At 42.7% G+C, this 21,298-nt stretch overlaps 1 protein-coding gene across 1 annotated transcript in view; it reads left to right on the top strand.

Annotated features, from left to right (window-relative positions):
- The window catches only part of LOC110492177 (metabotropic glutamate receptor 4), a 307,909-nt gene that overhangs the window by 184,884 nt on the left and 101,727 nt on the right, over positions 1 to 21,298 (top strand). The gene's annotated exons all lie outside the window — the stretch shown is intronic.

Raw genomic sequence — 21,298 nt, 5'->3', positions numbered from 1 at the left:
GTCATCTCCATCTCACCTGAGCATTCTTTTCACTGTTCCACATGCATTCTTGGTCTTATTTAATTAAATATTATTTTTGATTGGCTCCTGCAATCAGGAACCTATTATGACATCACATGGCGTCACAAATTGGTTGGGTATGGAAACTTCCCGATGTTTTGGCTCACAAACCTTCAGGATCCATATGTTTATGGGCTTTGGAAAAGCTACATTTAGTTAAATTCATTATCATGTTGCATTTGAGTTATATTTACCCTATTGCAATGAGGCCAATCACTTAACATAGGTGCCATGCTTTTGTGTGTTAAGCCTACAGTAGTGTTGCACTTTCATTTACTGGCTTGAAAGCGGAATCGGTTGTTTGCTGTTAAAGGATTCTATCTCTGTGCAATGCAAACACTAATGGAGATTGAATGGCACTTGACCCTTTATGTGGATATGCAGATGTCAGTCCTCAAATAAAATGCTATGTTCAAGCAGCTGAACCAAACAAAGCAGGGGAACTCATTGGAAATTACCCTGAAGCTTTTGAGTGCTTTTATCTCTGCAGTATTATTTCACACATCCTGTATCTGCTTAAGAGTTTTTCAGGTATGGCATTATACCATTTTAGCTGTATCTCCTTATGAAGCGTTAGAGGCAGAGTGGTTGGGTAGTTTTCAGGGGAGTTCATCTTGTTGTGACCATTCAGAATTCAAATGAAAGGAAAAGACAGTCATAAAAGAGCTGTTCCATTGGAGCATTCCATCCACAGATCAAACAACACCTTGTAGATATAATAGTAATGGCCATTTGAGCATTCCATCCACAGATCAAACAACACCTTGTAGATATAATAGTAATGGCCATTTGAGCATTCCATCCACAGATCAAACAACACCTTTTAGATATAATAGTAACAGCTATTTGAGCATTCCATCCACAGATCAAACAACACCTTGTAGATATAATAGTAACGGCCATTTGAGCATTCCATCCACAGATCAAACAACACCTTGTAGATATAATAGTAACGGCCATTTGAGCATTCCATCCACAGATCAAACAACACCTTGTAGATATAATAGTAACGGCCATTTGAGCTTTCCATCCACAGATCAAACAACACCTTGTAGATATAATAGTAACGGCCATTTGAGCATTCCATCCACAGATCAAACAACACCTTGTAGATATAATAGTAACGGCCATTTGAGCTTTCCATCCACAGATCAAACAACACCTTGTAGATATAATAGTAACGGCCATTTGAGCATTCCATCCACAGATCAAACAACACCTTGTAGATATAATAGTAACGGCCATTTGAGCTTTCCATCCACAGATCAAACAACACCTTGTAGATATAATAGTAATGGCCATTTGAGCATTCCATCCACAGATCAAACAACACCTTGTAGATATAATAGTAACGGCCATTTGAGCTTTCCATCCACAGATCAAACAACACCTTGTAGATATAATAGTAACGGCCATTTGAGCATTCCATCCACAGATCAAACAACATCTTGTAGATATAATAGTAACGGCCATTTGAGCATTCCATCCACAGATCAAACAACACCTTGTAGATATAATAGTAACGGCCATTTGAGCATTCCATCCACAGATCAAACAACACCTTGTAGATATAATAGTAACGGCCATTTGAGCATTCCATCCACAGATCAAACAACACCTTGTAGATATAATAGTAACGGCCATTTGAGCATTCCATCCACAGATCAAACAACACCTTGTAGATATAATAGTAACGGCCATTTGAGCATTCCATCCACAGATCAAACAACACCTTGTAGATATAATAGTAACGGCCATTTGAGCATTCCATCCACAGATCAAACAACACCTTTTAGATATAATAGTAACGGTCATTTGAGCATTCCATCCACAGATCAAACAACACCTTTTAGATATAATAGTAATGGCCATTTGGCCCAAAGAATAGAATCCAGTCGTGAATTAGGAGGAAAATTAGATAATATTGTTGGCTGTACTATGACGATCATCATCCATCATACACATCATACTGTACATATAAAATAATTACATTTTTCCATTTGCATTAACCCAGCTGACCTCAAACAAATACAGAATGGTTTATCTGACAGTTGACAGAATAACATATAGCATCAAATAGCCTAACATGAATAAATTAAACATGCGGTAGTAAAGCTTGAGAAATGTTGAACCTGCTAGAGATCAAAAGGTCTTCTCTCTCTTTTTATGGAATTGAAAGTTATATGAATCTTTTTCAAAGTGAGGTTATGAAGGTTGAGAAGTGTTCTCACATTGCAGCAGTACAGCCATGCCTGGGACATTGGAAGGAATGATTAATAGTTTCTTTTTGTTTGCTGGCAAAGAGTTCTAGGCCATTCATCTCTGTCTCCCTGGCCTCAAATCTGCCCCTTATTGATGGGCGTTTGGCAGCATAATCTGAAAATAAGTGGATACTGATTTGTAATGTAAAGCGCATGAATAATTAAAATATTGGAAGTGAAACAGGTCAGTGCTTCTGAATGAATTATCCATGTTGATGAATTCATATCTTAATAGAAAACAGAAATTAATTTATTTACATTTGCCATAGAGGATAATTGTTTCTTTACCCCCCCCCCCCCCGACCCCCCCATGTGCACAAATGACCTGTGTGTATGTGTATTCATGTGTGTACATGCATTCATGTGTGTATTTTTGTCATTATTATCATCACTCCGATTCATGTGTTGATGATGCTCGTCCTGCTAACCCTACACCCTCTGTCAGTTTACGGGTGTCATTGTCCTGAAATGGGTACCTTGGCCACTTTTAGTTTCAGCTTTCTGGCTAAACTAAAAACAATTTGTCCAATGCGATTGAAAAAGTATTGAGGAAGGGAAAATGAATCAGTATTGAAAGATAGCTAGAAAGTGAACAAACAAGAGAGAACTGAGAAGTAGAAGTGAGCATGACTGCCCGGAGCACCAGTGGGCGTGAGCGTATAACAGCGTTGGGAATACAGTCAGCTCTGAGCAGGGAGCAAGCCGCACACGCTCAGCCTGACCTCTGACCCCCGCTGGGGTTGAATGTAATCACTACCGACATGCCTACCGCTCTCTGTGCCACTGTGGCTCGCTCGTCTGCCGGCTCCAAGCTGCTGTCCATCATACTGTATGTCCTAGAGAGAGACCAGTGGCGGAGGAAGCGGAGGAGTGCCCCTGCAGAGCCCTCCAGCTTCCCCTGCTCAGCTCTGTGGAGGAGAACTTCATATGGGGAGAGTTCAGCCGGCTCAGCAATTTATAGGTTGTAGCCTCTAGGTTGCACCATGGGGAGCCTCCAGAAAGGGAGTTCCATGTGTAGGCTGCCAGATTAGCCAGGGTGGAGCTAATTTATTGTACAGTAGGTTGAGCTCAGTTCAACTAAAGCAGCAAACTCCAAACCCACTTATTTTTGCAGATAGACAGACAATATGGTAGGGTTATGTACTGCATCTTTCCAAGCACCTCTGCCAGGAGGTAAAAACACACCATGCAGCTGCCAAGCCAACTTGCTGAACCCCCCTTATTGCTTGGCTTCTTATTCGCCGTGGCAACAGAAAGCAATCTATGAATACCCACCAAACCATGACATGTCCAATTAGCATTCCTCTCACCTAGTGCTGTACTGCTGACTTTTTCCCTCATGAGCGCTCAACTCAAAAAGCTCCCTGCACTCCAAGTCTCCATGCGCCAGACCATTACACCCTGCAGTTTAATGATACTGAGAGCATGGCCATTTTCACTGATCCTTGTAGGATGTTATATTGAACAGTGGTGTAAAGTACTTAAGTAAAAATTATTAAAAATTATTATACTACCTAAGTAGTTTTTTTGGGAACCTGTACTTTATATTTTTTTTTGTTGTTGAATTTTTACCCCTCGCTACAACTATGGGCTCCGGAGAGACGAAGGTTGAAAGTCATGCGTCCTCCGATACACAACCCAACCAAGCCGCACTGCTTCTTAACACAGCGCACATCCAACCCGGAAGCCAGTTGCACCAATGTGTCGGAGGAAACACAGTGCACCTGGCATCCTTGGTTAGCACGCACTGCGCCCAGCCCGCCACTGAAGTCTCTGGTGCGCGATGAGACAAGGATATCCCTACCGGCTAACCCGGATGACGCTAGGCCAATTGTGCGTCGCCCCACGGACCTCCCGGTCGCGGCCGGTTACGACAGAGCCTGGGCGCAAACCCAGAGTCTCTGGTGGCACAGCTGGCGCTGCAGTACAGCGCCCTTAACCACTGCGCCACCCGGGAAGCCGCTACTATTTATATTTTTGACTACTTTTACTTCACTACATTCCTTAAGAAAATATTATACTTTTTACTCTATACATTTTCCTTGACACCCAAAAGTACTCATTACATTTTGAATGCTTAGCAGGACAGGAAAATAGTAAAATTCACACACTCACATGGTTCACTAAACACTCAGTAAACTCACTAAATACACATGGTTCGTTTGTAAATTATGTCTGAATGTTGGAGTGTGCCCCTGGCTTTCCATAAATTAAGAGAACAAGAAAATGGTGCCTTTTGCTTTGCTTAATATAAGGAATTTGAAATGATTTATACTTTTACTTTTGATACTTAAGTATATTTTAAACCAAATAATTTTAGACTTTTACTCAATTAGAATGTTACTGCATCAAACTTTTACTTGAGTCATTTTCTATTCAGGTATCTTTACTCAAATTGACATACCTTACCAACAGATCCAAAGATGATGCAATCTCTATTGCACTCTACACTGCCCTTTCCCAGCTAGACAAAAGGAACACCTATGTGAAAATGCTGTTCATTGACTACAGCTCAGCGTTCAACACCATAGTGCTCTCAAAGCTCATCACTAAGCGAAGGAACAATATATCCGTCATGCTGATCCTCAACACAGGGCCCCTCAGGGGTGCGAGCTCAGTCCCCTCCTGTACTCGCTGTTCACTCATGACTGCACAGCCAGGCACAACACCAACACCATCATTAAGTTTGCTGATGACACAACAGTGGTAGGCCTGATCACCGACAACGATGAGACAGCCTATTGGGAGGAGATCAGAGACCTGACCGTGTGGTGCAAGGACAACAACCTCCCCCTCAACGTGAATAAGACTAAGGAGATGATTGTGGACCACAGTAAAAGGAGGACCGAGCACTCCCCCATTCTCATCGACGGGGCTGTAGTGGAGCAGGTTGAGAGCTTCAAGTTCCTTGGCGTCCACATCACCAACAAACTAACATGGTCCAAGCACACCAACACAGTCGTGAAGAGGGCACGACAAAGCCTATTCCCCCTCAGAAAACTAAAAAGATTTGGCATGGGTCCTCAGATCCTCAAAAGGTTTTACAGCTGCACCATCGAGAGAATCCTGACGGGTTGCATCACTGCCTGGTATGGCAACTGCTCGGCCTCCGACCGCATGGCGCTACAGAGGGTAGTGCGTACTGCCCAGTACATCATCGGGGCCAAGCTTCCAGCCATCCAGGACCTCTACACCAGGCGGTGTCAAAGGAAGGCCCTAAAAATTGCCAAAGACTCCAGCCACCCTAGTCATAGACTGTTCTCTCTGCTACCGCACGGCAAGTGGTACCAGAGTGCCATGTCTAGGTCCAAGAGGCTTCTAATCAGCTTCTACCCCCAAGCCATAAGACTCCTGAACAGCTAATCAGCAGCTAACCCTGTATATAGCCCCGATATTGTTATTTACTGCTGCTCTTATTATCTGTTTTTCTTATCTCTTACTTTTTTTTAAGGTATTTTCTTAAAACTGCATTGTTGCTAAGGGCTTGTAAGTAATAATTTCACTGTAAGGTCTACCTGTTATATTCCGCGCATTTGACAAATACAATTTTATTTGATTTGAAGTATGACAGTTGGACAATATTTCCAACACTGATATTGAAGCCAGCACTCTCTGGATTTTTCATTGTACTCAGATTACACAAGGGCCGCCGGAAAACGTGTGGCAAGGCGGCATTGCCCACAGCACTTTTATTTAATTGTTTTATTTCACCTTTATTTAATCAGGTAGGCTAGTTGAGAAGTAGTTCTCATTTGCAACTGCAACCTTGCTAAGATAAAGCATAGCAGTTCGACACATACACCAACACAGTTACACATGGAATAAACAAACATACAGTCAATAATACAGTAGAAAATTAAAACAAAAAGTATGTACAGTGAGTGCAAATGAGGTAAGATAAGGAAGTTAAGGCAATAAATAGGTGATGGTGGCGAAGTAATTAAAATATAGCAATTAAACACTGGAATGGTAGATGTGCAGAAGATTAATGTGCAAGTAGAGATACTGGGGTGCAAAGGAGCAATATAAATAAATAAATACAGTATGGGGATGAGGTAGATGGATGGGCTGTTTACAGATGGGCTATGTACAGGTGTAGTGACATGCGAGCTGCTCTGACAGCTGGTGCTTAAAGCTAGTGAGGGAGATATGAGTCTCCAGCTTCAGTGATTTTTGCAGTTTGTTCCAGTCATTGGCAGCAGAGAACTGGAAGGAAAGGCGGCCAAAGGATGAATTGGCTTTGGGGGTGACCAGTGAGATATACCAGTGAGCTGAGATAAGGCGGGGCTTTACCTAGCAGAGACTTGTAGATGACCTGGATCCAGTGGGTTTGGCAATGAGAGTGAAGCGAGGGCCAGCCAACGAGAGCGTACAGGTCGCAGTGGTGGGTAGTATATGGGGCTTTGGTGACAAAACGGATGGCACTGTGATAGACTGTAGCCAATTTGTTGAGTAGAGTGTTGGAGGCTATTTTATAAATGACATCGTTGAGGATCGGTAGGATGGTGAGTTTTACGAGGGTATGTTTGGCAGCATGAGTGAAGGATGCTTTGTTGTGAAATAGGAAGCCGATTCTAGATTTAATTTTGGATTGGAGATGCTTAATGTGAGTCTGGAAGGAGAGTTTACAGTCTAACCAGACACTTAGGTATTCTAAGTCAGAGCACTTTTCAATCAGGTTTGGCAGCGCCATACCACTTTTGATTTAGTTTAATAAAATATATAGATGCTAAGTGTTAAAAAGAGGGGCTAAGTGCTGTTTTTTTGACTGATTTGGCTCATGATTTGTCAACTCAAGCACAATTTATCTGTCCATCACATCGGAGTGCTGCTACATGCTTTTTCCGTGTCTTGACCAATCAGATTCACAGAAATCACATGTCGCACAGGCTAGGGCACAATGTGCGTTCTTCACTTTCCACCAGTATTTATTTAGCAAGCGTGATAGCACATCACTGTAGGCTACTAACAACAGCAGCCGCATAGTCTCAACTCGGATGTTGGCCCACCACCTCAACCTCGACAAGACAGAGCTTCTCTTCCTCCTGGGGAAGGCCTGCCCGCTCAAAGACCTCTCTCCATTACGATTGACAATTCCATGTTGTCCCCCTCCTAGAGAGCAGAGAACCTTGCCGTGACCCTGGACAACACCTTGTCGTTCTCTGCGATCATCAAAGCAGTGACTCACTCCTGCAGGTTCATGCTCTACAACATCTGTAGAGTACTACCCTACCTCACAAAGGAAGCGGCGCAGGTCCTAATGCAGGCACTTGTCATCTCCCGTCTGGACATCTCCCGTCTCCCGTCATCTTCAAATAATATTTTTGCAGGAATCTCCTTGCGAATGATTTTGCCGAAGATTGTATCACCCCCGGGCTGTATCACCCCCGCAACTCACTGTTGGCTGGGAATCTCGCTTGTGTCATCACACCCCTGTGATTTATCCAGAACGCTGCAGCCTGCCTGGTGTTCAACCTTTCCAATTTCTCCCATGTCTCCCCACTCCTCCACACACTCCACTGGTTTCCAGTCAAAGCTTGCATCCATTACAAGAACATGGTACTTGCCTACAGAGCAGCAAGAGGAACTTCCCCTCCCTACCTTCAGGCTATGCTCAAACCCTACACCCAAATCCCAGCACTACGTTCTGCCACCTACTAGCCAGTAGCCTTAATTCTTGCATAGAATCCAACCTAGCTGAAGCGATGCAATTTTCCTGATTTCTGACCACTTTCTTTCACTGGCATCCATTGATTTAGTCACCCTAATTCTGCCCATCTTACAAGGCTAAAAACGCTGATAACTTTTGAATGATAGAGACATGAGGTTTGGACCATTGGTTTTCTTAGAGGATTATCCAAACAGTATTTTACCCATTGGTCAAAATATGTGTTTTGATTGGACACTCTGGCCAGGATAAAGGAATTGGTAACGTGCTGTATTTATAGTCCATTTGTTTGTGAAAAAATGTGAATAGTTTATAAATTTAGTTTATATTCAAACTTGGCCTGACTCGTCTAACTACACTTTTTCAATCCAAAATGATTAACTGGAATTGATCAATAAACACTACAGCTGACATAGACTGTGAGTTAATGTTTCAATAGGCCTACAGTTGCACAGGGCAAGACTACTACAAAGGGCAAGACTACTACTCTGGCCCCATCATAGCCCATATTAAACCTTTTTACAGATTAATCACGTCATATCGTATAAGGTCTGACGATTTACCTGGTTAGATACCAGATCAGGAAAAACTACGGGCCCCAGAATTTATTTTCTCGCCACACCACTTTGGGACCTGTGGTGCTACCTATTGATTACATTGATATATTATGTCACATGGTATGTTGGTTAAATGAAGCATTGACAATACAATAAAACAGAGGCAGCAACAAACCACACAATTTAATCAGTGTGTTGTGTGATGAAGGGCAGCAGGTATTCTGGCGGTTAAGAGCGTTGGAGCCAGTAACCAAAAGGTTGCCTGTTCGAATCCACAAGCTGACTTGGTGAAAAATCTGTCCATATGCCCTTGAGCAAGGCACTTAACCCTAATTGCTCCTGTATGACAATCTGAATAAGAGCGTCTGCTAAGTTACTAAAATGTAAATGAAGGAGAGACCGTAATTGAAAAGTGATTAGAATATCCACCAAGCTCAATTATTTACTGTCATTATTATCTGATTCAAAGCTGATTGGGATGCACAGGCTGATGTGAAGTATATTGACTACCTTCTGGGCTGCAATTAAGTACTGTATGTGAACAAAACAGGCTAAGAAGAAAGGTAATGAAGTACTGGGCACCAGCAGTATACAGAAGGTATTTGTGTTACATACTCACGGTCTCCTAAGCCTAGGTCTCACATAAACATACTCCACATAGATGCAGTTTGATAGTGACCCAGAAAGCTTCAGCAAGCATGAACGTGCGTAGTAAGTGAAAATCAAAGCCACAGGTGGTTTGGCTGGTTGACAGAAAGCCACCAGAGAGGTTTCCTTTCATCTTAGAGTGGCCAGCCCGGAGCAGAGATGGAGGGATGTGGTCTCTCATTATTAATCAGCCAAACAGAGACAGAGTCAATACTGCCGGGCTTTACTTTGTCCCATCACGGCCTAAACCACCTGACAGGGTAGACAGAGAGGAGGCGCTACCCCACATCACAATGTGGACGATGCATAATAAGTGCACTGTGCAATTCAAACTGCTTAGGATCTGTTAAATTTAACCTTTGCCGAGTCCCCAACAACCAGATGTTCCGGTTTTCTTGGGAAATGTAAAGAGAGCCTGTGACACAACTTCCACTTTAGGATGTTAACAAGGTGACACTCCATCTTAACTCCTCCTCCACTTTGACTGGATTGGTTGAACAATGCAGAAGAGAACCTCTCATTACATGTTTTCTTCTTGTCAAGACCAGTATGTAGGGGATCTTGTTTCAAGCGTTTCTTTTACACCTTCTACGTTAATGTAACGGCTTCTAGGAGTAGTGGGTGGAGGAGTCAGGCGCAGAGAGCAGGGTTAGTTCAAACGTGGATCTTTATTCCAGGAACAGAGTAGCGGTCACGCCAAACACAAGGGCGCATAAATACCAAGTCCAACAAACAGGACGAAACTGTCCGGAAAAAAGGAATCCACAATAATCCACACACCATGAACAGAAAAACAAGCCTGCACAAAAGCAGGTGGGCCTACTGGGTTTAAATAGCCCAAAACAAAACCCAAACAAGAAACAGGTGAAACTAATCAGACAAAACTAACTGAAACAGAAAAGGGGATCGGTGGCAGCTAGTAGCCGAGCGCCGCCCAAACAGGAAGAGGCACCATCTTCGGCGGGATTCGTGACAGTTAAGTTACATTTAACCAAATGATTACAATCCCGTTTAACCCTCAAAAAATGAATATTTTATTTAATGTACTGCATGTTACCATTATTCACTTTTCACATGAGATTCTTAACGTTTTATATATTTCTACCAGGGCTTGGAAACAAAATTATTTTCCAATTGTTTCGTTCTGAACAGAAGCATTATTTTATTTTGTTCCGTCACACTGTTCCGACCAGCAAATAAAGTTCTCAACCGGTTCCAACAAAACCAAAGTAGCAGTTTATATAATTCCTTTCTATTCCTTTTTAAACCTCTGAAGTCACATTTTTTTTTGTACATTTAGCTCGACATTAAATTACTAGTGTGCATAGAACAGCTAGCTATGGAGAGGGAACGTGATTTAATCTGTATAGGAAAGTCATTGAGAGCAAATAGTTTTTTGCCGTAAAAGCATGGTTTAATTATAATGAAAGAAAAGAAAAACACTGTGCTGCCAGTCACAGTGTAGGGCGCCAGATGCAACATACATTTTGCGGGTGAGAGAGGATGGAGGAAGCTTTCTTTGAAACGACTGGGCATCTTGTTATGACATGCATTGTCTGAATTAGGCCCACAGAATTCTACCTACGTAAGAGCGACTTCTATGGAGGAACTTTTTATGTCTTTGAACTTCCCGATTTGGTTTAACCATTGGACCAGCTCAAACGTTAGCTATCTAGCTAAAAAATGTGTTTAACCATCTTCAGTGGGCAAATTCTCACCTTCAATGGCCACTGGCAAGCTGGAGAAGTGTGCTCTTCATGGATGAATCCCAGTTTCAACTGTATGCAGACAGCGTGTATGGCTTCGTGTGGGCGAGTGATTTGCTGATGTCAACTTTGTGAACAGAAGTGCCCCATGGTGGCAGTGGGGTTATGGTATTGGCAGGCATAAGCTATGGACAACAAACACAATTTCATTTTATCGATGGCAATTGGAATGTACAGAGATACCGTGACGAGATCCTGAGGCCCATTGTCATGCCATTCATCCGCTGCCATCACCTCATGTTTCAGAATGATAATGCATGGCCCCAGTATTTCCATGGCCTGTATCCTCAACAGACATGTCACGACCAATTGAGCATGTTTGGGATGCTCTGGATCGATGTGTGTTCCAGTTCCCGCCAATATCCAGCAACTTCACACAGCCATTGAAGAGGAGTGGGACATCATTCTACAGGCCACAATCAACAGCCTGATCAACTCTATGCAAAGGAGATGTGTCTCGAGGCAAATGGTGGTCACTGGTTTTATGATCCACGCCCCTACTTTAAAAAAAGGTATCTGGGACCAACATATGCATATCTGTATTCCCAGTCATGTGAAATACATCATTTATTATTTAAAAAAATATATTTAACCAGGTAGGCCAGTTGAGAACAAGTTCTCATTTACAACTGCGACCTGGCAAAGCAGTGCGACACAAACACAGAGTTACGCATGGGATTAACAGGTGCAATGATCGGTAAATTGCTCTGACAGCTGATGCTTAAAGTTAGTGGGGGGATATGAGTCTCCAGCTTCAGTGATTTTTGCAATTCGTTCCAGTCATTGGCAGCAGAGAATTGGAAGGAAAGGCGGCCAAAGGAGTTGGCTTTGGGGATGACCAGTGAAATATACCTGCTGGAGTGCGTGCAATGGGTGAGTGCTGCTATGGTGACCAGTGAGCTGTGATAAGGCGGGGCTTTACCTAGAAAATACTTTTATAGGTGACTTGGAGCCAGTGGGTTAGGCGACGAATATGAAGCGAGGACCAACGAGAGCATACAGGTCGCAGTGGTGGGAAGTACAGTGCCTTGCGAAAGTATTCGGCCCCCTTGAACTTTGCGACCTTTTGCCACATTTCAGGCTTCAAACATAAAGATATAAAACTGTATTTTTTTGTGAAGAATCAACAACAAGTGGGACACAATCATGAAGTGGAACGACATTTATTGGATATTTCAAACTTTTTTAACAAATCAAAAACTGAAAAATTGGGCGTGCAAAATTATTCAGCCCCTTTACTTTCAGTGCAGCAAACTCTCTCTAGAAGTTCAGTGAGGATCTCTGAATGATCCAATGTTGACCTAAATGACTAATGATGATAAATACAATCCACCTGTGTGTAATCAAGTCTCCGTATAAATGCACCTGCACTGTGATAGTCTCAGAGGTCCGTTAAAAGCGCAGAGAGCATCATGAAGAACAAGGAACACACCAGGCAGGTCCGAGATACTGTTGTGAAGAAGTTTAAAGCCGGATTTGGATACAAAAATATTTCCCAAGCTTTAAACATCCCAAGGAGCACTGTGCAAGCGATAATATTGAAATGTAAGGAGTATCAGACCACTACAAATCTACCAAGACCTGGCCGTCCCTCTAAACTTTCAGCTCATACAAGGAGAAGACTGATCAGAGATGCAGCCAAGAGGCCCATGATCACTCTGGATGAACTGCAGAGATCTACAGCTGAGGTGGGAGACTCTGTCCATAGGACAACAATCAGTCGTATATTGCACAAATCTGGCCTTTATGGAAGAGTGGCAAGAAGAAAGCCATTTCTTAAAGATATCCATAAAAAGTGCCGTTTAAAGTTTGCCACAAGCCACCTGGGAGACACACCAAACATGTGGAAGAAGGTGCAACAATTTTTGGCAACAATGCAAAACGTTATGTTTGGCGTAAAAGCAACACAGCTCATCACCCTGAACACACCATCCCCACTGTCAAACATGATGGTGGCAGCATCATGGTTTGGGCCTGCTTTTCTTCAGCAGGGACAGGGAAGATGGTTAAAATTGATGGGAAGATGGATGGAGCCAAATACAGGACCATTCTGGAAGAAAACCTGATGGTGTCTGCAAAAGACCTGAGACTGGGACGGAGATTTGTCTTCCAACAAGACAATGATCCAAAACATAAAGCAAAATCTACAATGGAATGGTTCAAAAATTAACATATCCAGGTGTTAGAATGGCCAAGTCAAAGTCCAGACCTGAATCCAATCGAGAATCTGTGGAAAGAACTGAAAACTGCTGTTCACAAATGCTCTCCATCCAAACTCACTGAGCTCGAGCTGTTTTGCAAGGAGGAATGGGAAAAAATGTCAGTCTCTCGATGTGCCAAACTGATAGAGACCTACCCCAAGCGACTTACAGCTGTAATCGCAGCAAAAGGTGGTGCTACAAAGTATTAACTTAAGGGGGCTGAATAATTTTGCACGCCCAATTTTTCAGTTTTTGATTTGTTAAAAAAGTTTGAAATATCCAATAAATGTCGTTCCACTTCATGATTGTGTCCCACTTGTTGTTGATTCTTCACAAAAAAATACAGTTTTATATCTTTATGTTTGAAGCCTGAAATGTGGCAAAAGGTCGCAAAGTTCAAGGGTGCCGAATACTTTCGCAAGGCACTGTATATGGGGTTTTGGTGACAAAACGAATGACACTGTGATAGACTGCATCCAATTTGTTGAGTAGAGTGTTGGAGGCTATTTTGTAAATGACATCGCCGAAGTCAAGGATTGGTAGGTTAGTCAGTTTTACGAGGGTATGTTTGGGAGCATGAGTGAAGGATGCTTTGTTGCAGAATAGGAAGCCAATTCTAGATCCAATTTTGGATTGGAGATGCTTATTGTGAGTCCGGAAGGAGAGTTTACAGTCTAACCAGAGACCTAGGTATTTGTAGTTGTCCACATATTCTAAGTTAGAACCGTCCAGTGTAGTGATGCTAGACGGGCGGGCGGGTGCGGGCAGCGGTCGGTTGAAGAGCATGCATTTAGTTTTACTTGCATTTAAGAGCAGTTGGAGGCCACGGAAGGAGTGTTGTATGGCATTGAAGCTCGTCTGGAGGTTTGTTAACACAGTGTCCAAAGAAGGGCCAGAAGTATACAAAATGGTGTCATCTGCGTAGAAGTGGATCAGAGAATCACTAGCAGCAAGAGCGACATCATTGGGCCTATTGGGCCTAATGTGCCTAATGAATTTATTTCAAATGACTGATTTCCTTATATGATCTGTAACTCAGTCAAATGTTTGAAATGGTTGCATGCTGCATTTGTATTTTTGTTCAGTGTAATTAATAAATCCAATGTGAAATGTAATAACTATAATATTCTTAACTAGCATTGAAACAGCTCTCGCTAATTTCTGAATCATGCTTGTAACGTCGTCAGTAGGCTACAGTAACCTATACTTCAGATGGGATGGGCAGGTATGGGCAAGATTTCCAGCAGGCAGGCAGACACTGGAATAATATTCTGAGTGACAAAGTGAGGGCTTTGCATAGGCACTTTGTTGCGATTTTTGGGGGACTGGAAAAAAATGCCCGGGACGTAAAATAATGTTTTTAACCAGTTCCCATGCTTTTAAAATAATGTTTTTTAACCAGTTCCCATGCTTTTAAAATAATGTTTTTAACCAGTTCCCATGCTTTTAAAATAATGTTTTTAACCAGTTCCCATGCTTTTAAAATAATGGATCACTTTCGTTTCCAGTTCGGGGTCTGCCCCTCAAATAATTTTGTTATTTTCGGTTCTGTTCCCTGAACTGGTTCCAATCATTGATTTCTACACAATCATTTTAATTGTAGCCACTCACTCAGTTTGTAAAAAAAATAAAAATACATCTGTTTATTAACCATCTCAGATTTCTCCAACGTCCACACTGATTAATCCAATCCAATGTGTCTTGTAGCAATATGTTTACTGTATGTAATTGAATTTGGAGTGCTAATTAGTTGACCGAGGGGTGTTGGAAATCAGCTTCTTGGTGATCTGAGGCCTTTGAAATCCGTGTTGTCTGGTGATTGGTGATTAGACAGCTCTTTTACTCAGCGTTAGTTAGAGATAAGCTGATTGCTGCTGTTGACCCTGAGACTAAATCTGCTCCTCTTTTTTATGACTGTGCTGCAGTGTATGATGCAGCAAGTTAACATTTTTCTTTTCAACTGAAAGAGGCACTGCATGTCACTAACATTTAACATACAGTGGTTGTGGGTGGAATTTACATTTAAATACTTCAGTGTACAGTTATAGTTCCATTAGAGTGACTTGTTTTTACCAACAATATAGTTAAGTTCTGTTTTACTGTGACTGGACAAGCCAATGTCATGGTCTAGAGAGCTGTCATGGTCTAGAGAGCCACATTATGGACTATATACAGCTCAACTGAAAACCAGAGAGCAAGTTGTTTTCCCATTGCTGTTCCCAATCACAGTGTTTCCCATTACACACTGCAGGATATCGGTCAGGGTTCATAGTACGTATGGATTTCCACAGCACCACAGCAATCCAATATCTCGCCACCTGAAACACAGCTTCATCTCAAAGTGGTCATGCTGTATAGAATGGATCTATACACTTGTGGCTGTTTCATCAACAAAAGGACAGTTGGTCATTTTTTTTAAGCACACACAAACTCACACTTAGACACAGCAAACATCCACAAATGAAATGTGAAAAACAGGAAGGATGCGGCTCAAAGGTTAACTCACAGGAAAGCATCGATATGAAGTAGCGATAACGGAGAGTTTATATAATTCATGATATTGTGTCCACATATGTTAACATCTGTTGGATCTGGAGCTACGAGCTATCTACTAGTCTTTCTCCATAGCCTCAGGACATCATCTCATCTCCGATGGCAAACAAACACCTAGTCTGCTCAATACTCCTGATTAGGCTATATTTATGTGGTGAAACATATTAGTTATGGAAATGATTGACTCATTCCCTCTATGGACATATGTAATTATTTTTATGCAGCACTATGTTTCACATGTTTTTTACATACATAATGGAATAATGGGTGGGGACATTAGTTTGTAAACAAAGTCACTGTTTTAAACATCGCTATGGCAGGTGAGAATGAATCCCAGCCACTGCCCTCAGGCTCTGTAAGATAATTAATAGCATATTGTTTGCATGGCCTTATGTGAGACAAAGGCCTCTTATACATTGAGACACCTTAAATAATAGCCATCATTCTTACTTGGTCTCTGCAGTCTTCTTGCAGATTGCCATTTCAGGAACCTTTGCTTGGCATGCTATGTCTCTTCATTGTATAAATTAGTCTGTGCTGCAGTTGGGGTCTGCAGGGTGGATTTGCAAGCACACAGCACCATGTCTCAACCGCTCTTCCTCTCTCCCTCACCCCCCCCCTTCTCTCTTTCTTTAATGGGATTTTTAAGGAGTCTGAGATGTTGATAGCACTCTGTCTCTGAAAGAAATGTGAATAATATCATTATTTTACACTGATCATGTTGCCTTATCACCACATTGTATCCAACTCACCAGACACAGAAACAGTATATGCATAAGAATAAGGACTAAATTGGTACGAGGGTGACTGGTAGTTCATTCTAAGTCAGTACCATCCTGGACTTATAATTACTTCACTATGACAGCTGAGAGAATTATCTGAGTCTGGGGACTCCCCAGCTTTAAACAGTCAGACCAGGGGTTCCAGGTTACACATTATGGGAGTAATGATGCTCAATTATGTTATAATCATGCAATTTCCATTTTATGACCAAGAGTTCGGCTCTGTGTTTCATGTTAAAACAGTTGTTAAAAATGCATAATGTACAGATGTATGTTTTATTTTGAGGAACAGATTTCATGTTTCAAGGGGTTATCTAATGGCAATTCCACAGTAACGGAATTTTGCAGAGACTTTGAAATGTATTCCAAACAGAAAACAATGACTACTTTCGAAGAATTTACACAGTTAAAAAAAAAAAAATTACTAGAAAAACCGTGCAGATGCAACTTTTGGTAACAGAATTACGGTAAAATCCATCATCAAATGTATCTGTACAGTTCTTCCAATAAATGTTTTTTTTTTTAAGTTAAGTGGAAATTGTTAAAAGTACTCATTGTGCATAGGGCCCTATGGTTTCTTAAACTGTGAAATCAGTGGTTTTTGTTTGGTATACATTTTAAAGTGAAAAATCAGAGTCTCAGCTTATTTCTGTTATCATGGAATTGTCCCTAACAGTTTCCCCACCCATTACCACCACTTCCATTGTCATTACAGATAACTTTGTATGGTAGCATTACAAATTGGTAGTTTATTTCATCATCAGCACATTGGGATGAAGGAATTCCAGGATTTATTCACGACTCCTCTGCTAGATGTAAACGTAGGTGTGCATGAGTGAGTGCATCTGTGTGTGTGATGGCTTTTGGCCACGATTCAGCTCTAATCATATCTCTTTCCTTGCAACCCTTTAGCATTACACCTGCCTCACCAAAGCACAGAGGCTTCCCCATACAAAAACAAGGAAGTGAGCTAAATGTGGCAAGATACAATATACAGTGCCTTGCAAAATTATTTGGCCCCCTTGAACTTTGCGACCTTTTGCCACATTTCAGGCTTCAAACATAAAGATATAAAACTGTATTTTTTTGTGAAGAATCAACAACAAGTGGGACACAATCATGAAGTGGAACAACATTTATTGGATATTTCAAAGTTTTTTAACAAATCAAAAACTGAAAAATTGGGCGTGCACAATTATTCAGCCCCCTTAAGTTAATACTTTGTAGCGCCACCTTTTGCTGCGATTACAGCTGTAAGTCGCTTGGGGTATGTTTCTATCAGTTTTGCACATCGAGAGACTGACATTTTTTCCCATTCCTCTTTGCAAAACAGCTCGAGCTCAGTGAGGTTGGATGGAGAGCATTTGTGAACAGCAGTTTTCAGTTATTTCCACAGATTCTCGATTGGATTCAGGTCTGGACTTTGACTTGGCCATTCTAACACCTGGATATGTTTATTTTTGAACCATTCCATTGTAGATTTTGCTTTATGTTTTGGATCATTGTCTTGTTGGAAGACAAATCTCCGTCCCAGTCTCAGGTCTTTTGCAGACTTCATCAGGTTTTCTTCCAGAATGGTCCTGTATTTGGCTCCATCCATCTTCCCATCAATTTTAACCATCTTCCCTGTCCCTGCTGAAGAAAAGCAGGCCCAAACCATGATGCTGCCACCACCATGTTTGACAGTGGGGATGGTGTGTTCAGGGTGATGAGCTGTGTTGCTTTTACGCCAAACATAACGTTTTGCATTGTTGCCAAAAAGTTCAATTTTGGTTTCATCTGACCAGAGCACCTTCTTCCACATGTTTGGTGTGTCTCCCAAGTGGCTTGTGGCAAACTTTAAACGACACTTTTTATGGATATCTTTAAGAAATGGCTTTCTTCTTGCCACTCTTCCATAAAGGCCAGATTTGTGCAATATACGACTGATTGTTGTCCTATGGACAGAGTCTCCCACCTCAGCTGTAGATCTCTGCAGTTCATCCAGAGTGATCATGGGCCTCTTGGCTGCATCTCTGATCAGTTTTCTCCTTGTATGAGCTGAAAGTTTAGAGGGACGGCCAGGTCGTGGTAGATTTGCAGTGGTCTGATACTCCTTCCATTTCAATATTATCGCTTGCACAGTGCTCCTTGGGATGTTTAAAGCTTGGAAAATCTTTTTGTATCCAAATCCGGCTTTAAACTTCTTCACAACAGTATCTCGGACCTGCCTGGTGTGTTCCTTGTTCTTCATGATGCTCTCTGCGCTTTTAACGGACCTCTGAGACTATCACAGTGCAGGTGCATTTATACGGAGACTTGATTACACACAGGTGGATTGTATTTATCATCATTAGTCATTTAGGTCAACATTGGATCATTCAGAGATCCTCACTGAACTTCTGGAGAGAGTTTGCTGCACTGAAAGTAAAGGGGCTGAATAATTTTGCACGCCCAATTTTTCAGTTTTTGATTTGTTAAAAAAGTTTGAAATATCCAATAAATGTCGTTCCACTTCATGATTGTGTCCCACTTGTTGTTGATTCTTCACAAAAAAATACAGTTTTATATCTTTATGTTTGAAGCCTGAAATGTGGCAAAAGGTCGCAAAGTTCAAGGGGGCCGAATACTTTCGCAAGGCACTGTATAAGCTTCAAGGCATGAATCATTACCTTAAAAATACATACTTATTAAGGACAGGCTAAAATGACATTTTTACATATACTTTTGATTAATGTCAGGATCTGACCCTTTTTTTATAAATTTTCACCTAAAATGACACACCCAAATTTAACTGCCTGTAGCTCAGGACCTGAAGCAAGGATATGCATATTCTTGACTCCGAAAATAATGAAAGAATAAGTTAAACTGTCAAAGACACTTACTGATACACAAAGTAGGTCTCACAAGCAAGAGCCTGTAACTAAAACAAGATCTCAATTTGCCAATATAGAAAGTCTTTGAGCAGAAAGTCTGACAGTATTATGTCGTTTTGGTTATATACAGAGATGAGAGCGAGAGATGGGGAGAGGGAGATGAGAGTGAAGGATTTAAATGTTAATGCAGTGACCACCACCTCTTCCTCTCCAGCGACAGCAGGGGTTCAAACTGTAGTACATTTGAATATAAAAATGGATTTGATCAAACAAAACTATCACGTTTCAAGGAAGAACCAGATGCAGACAATGTCGAAGTAACACACGATTATTACTAGAACAGGGGGCAGGCAAAACGTAGGTCAAGGGCAGGCAGAAGTCAGTAATCCAGATCAGAGTCCAAAGGTACAAAACGGCAGGCAGTCTCGGGGTCAAGGCAGGCAGGAGTCAATAATCCAGGGCGGTGTGACAAGGTACAGAAATGGCAGGCAGGGTCAGGGCAGGCAGAATGGTCAAAACCAGGAAAACTAGAAAACAGGAACTAGAAACAGACAGGAGCAAGGGGGGAAATGCTGGTAGGCTGTCAATGAGACAGGGGAGAGGGGTGGGCCTGGAAACAGGAGACAAAGGGCTGTGAGACATGGGTTTGATCCTAGACACATGAAAAGTGGGATGTATACCAAGGGTACGGGGAAACAGAAGACAAACAGCAGAGGGGCTAAGTATCTTGGAGATGGGGAAAGGGCTGATAAACTGGGGGGAAAAGTTTGCGGGACTCCACCCAGAGTGGCAGATCTTGGGTGGACAGCCATACCCCTATCCGAGATGATACCGGGGAGCCGGGGTCCGGTTGCTTTCTGCTTGTCGTCGATACCTGGAGTTGGTCTTGAGAAGAGCTGACCGGGTTTCTTCCAAGTACAACAACAACGGGGGACAAACACCTGGGCCGAGGGAACACTCAAAGGGCGAGAGACCCGTGGCAGAGCAAGGAAGGGTGTTACGGGCATATTCGACCCACACTAGTTGTTGGCTCCAGGTCGTGGGGTTGGCGGAGACCAGGCAGGGAAGAGTCGTCTCCAGGCCTCGGTTGGCTCGCTCCGACTGGCCGTTGGACTGGGGGTGGAACCCGGAGGACAGGCTGGCCGACGACCCAATGAGTGTGCAGAACGCCTTCCAGAACCGGGACGAGAACTGAGGACCCCGGTCGGAGAATATGTCCACTGGGAGTCCATCAATTCGGAAGGCGTGCTGCACCATGAGCTGGGCCGTCTCTTTGGTAGAGGGTGGGCGGCTTTGGAAAACTGGTGGAGGGAGACCCGTGACAAAGTCCAGGGAAATGTGAGGCCAGGGATGGTGAGGAACAGGCAGAGGTTGAAGGAGAACAGCCAGAGCTTGCCGGGGAGTCTTGTTCTGTGCACAGATCGTCCATGCGGTGACGAACGCGGAGACGTCAGGAACCATGGTAGGCCACCAAAGCGTTATCTCACAAAGGCCAGGGTCCGAGTAGAGGACAGCGTCAGGCAAGCTTGGAGGAGTGGGCCGAGTAGAGGACAGCGTCAGGAACAAACATCTGGTTATCTGGGCCTCCCCCGGGGTTCGGCAGGGAACTCTGCGCTTCACGGACATGCTTCCCTATTCCCCACCTGAGTGCCGTCACCAGGCACGAGGTGGGAAGAATGGTCTCGGGTTCTAAGGGTGTAGCCGAAGGGCTATAGCGGTGTGACAGTGCATCCGGCTTGACATTCTTGGATCCTGGTCGGTATGAGAGGGAGAAGTTGAACTGGGTGAAAAGCAGTGCTCACCTAGCTTGCCTGGAATTGATACTCTTGGCGGTGCGGAGATATTCAAGGTTTTTGTGGTCTGTTCACACAATGAACGGATGTTCCGCTCCCTCCAGCCAGTGCCTCCACTCCTCCAACACCATCTTCACCACGAGGAGCTCACGAT

This window comes from Oncorhynchus mykiss, chromosome 16, assembly GCF_057628025.1.
Source record: "Oncorhynchus mykiss isolate SJ-2025 chromosome 16, ASM5762802v1, whole genome shotgun sequence".
Lineage (NCBI taxonomy): Eukaryota > Metazoa > Chordata > Actinopteri > Salmoniformes > Salmonidae > Oncorhynchus > Oncorhynchus mykiss.
The sequence above is the reverse complement of the archived record's forward strand: the minus strand, read 5'-3'. Positions and strand labels throughout refer to the sequence as shown.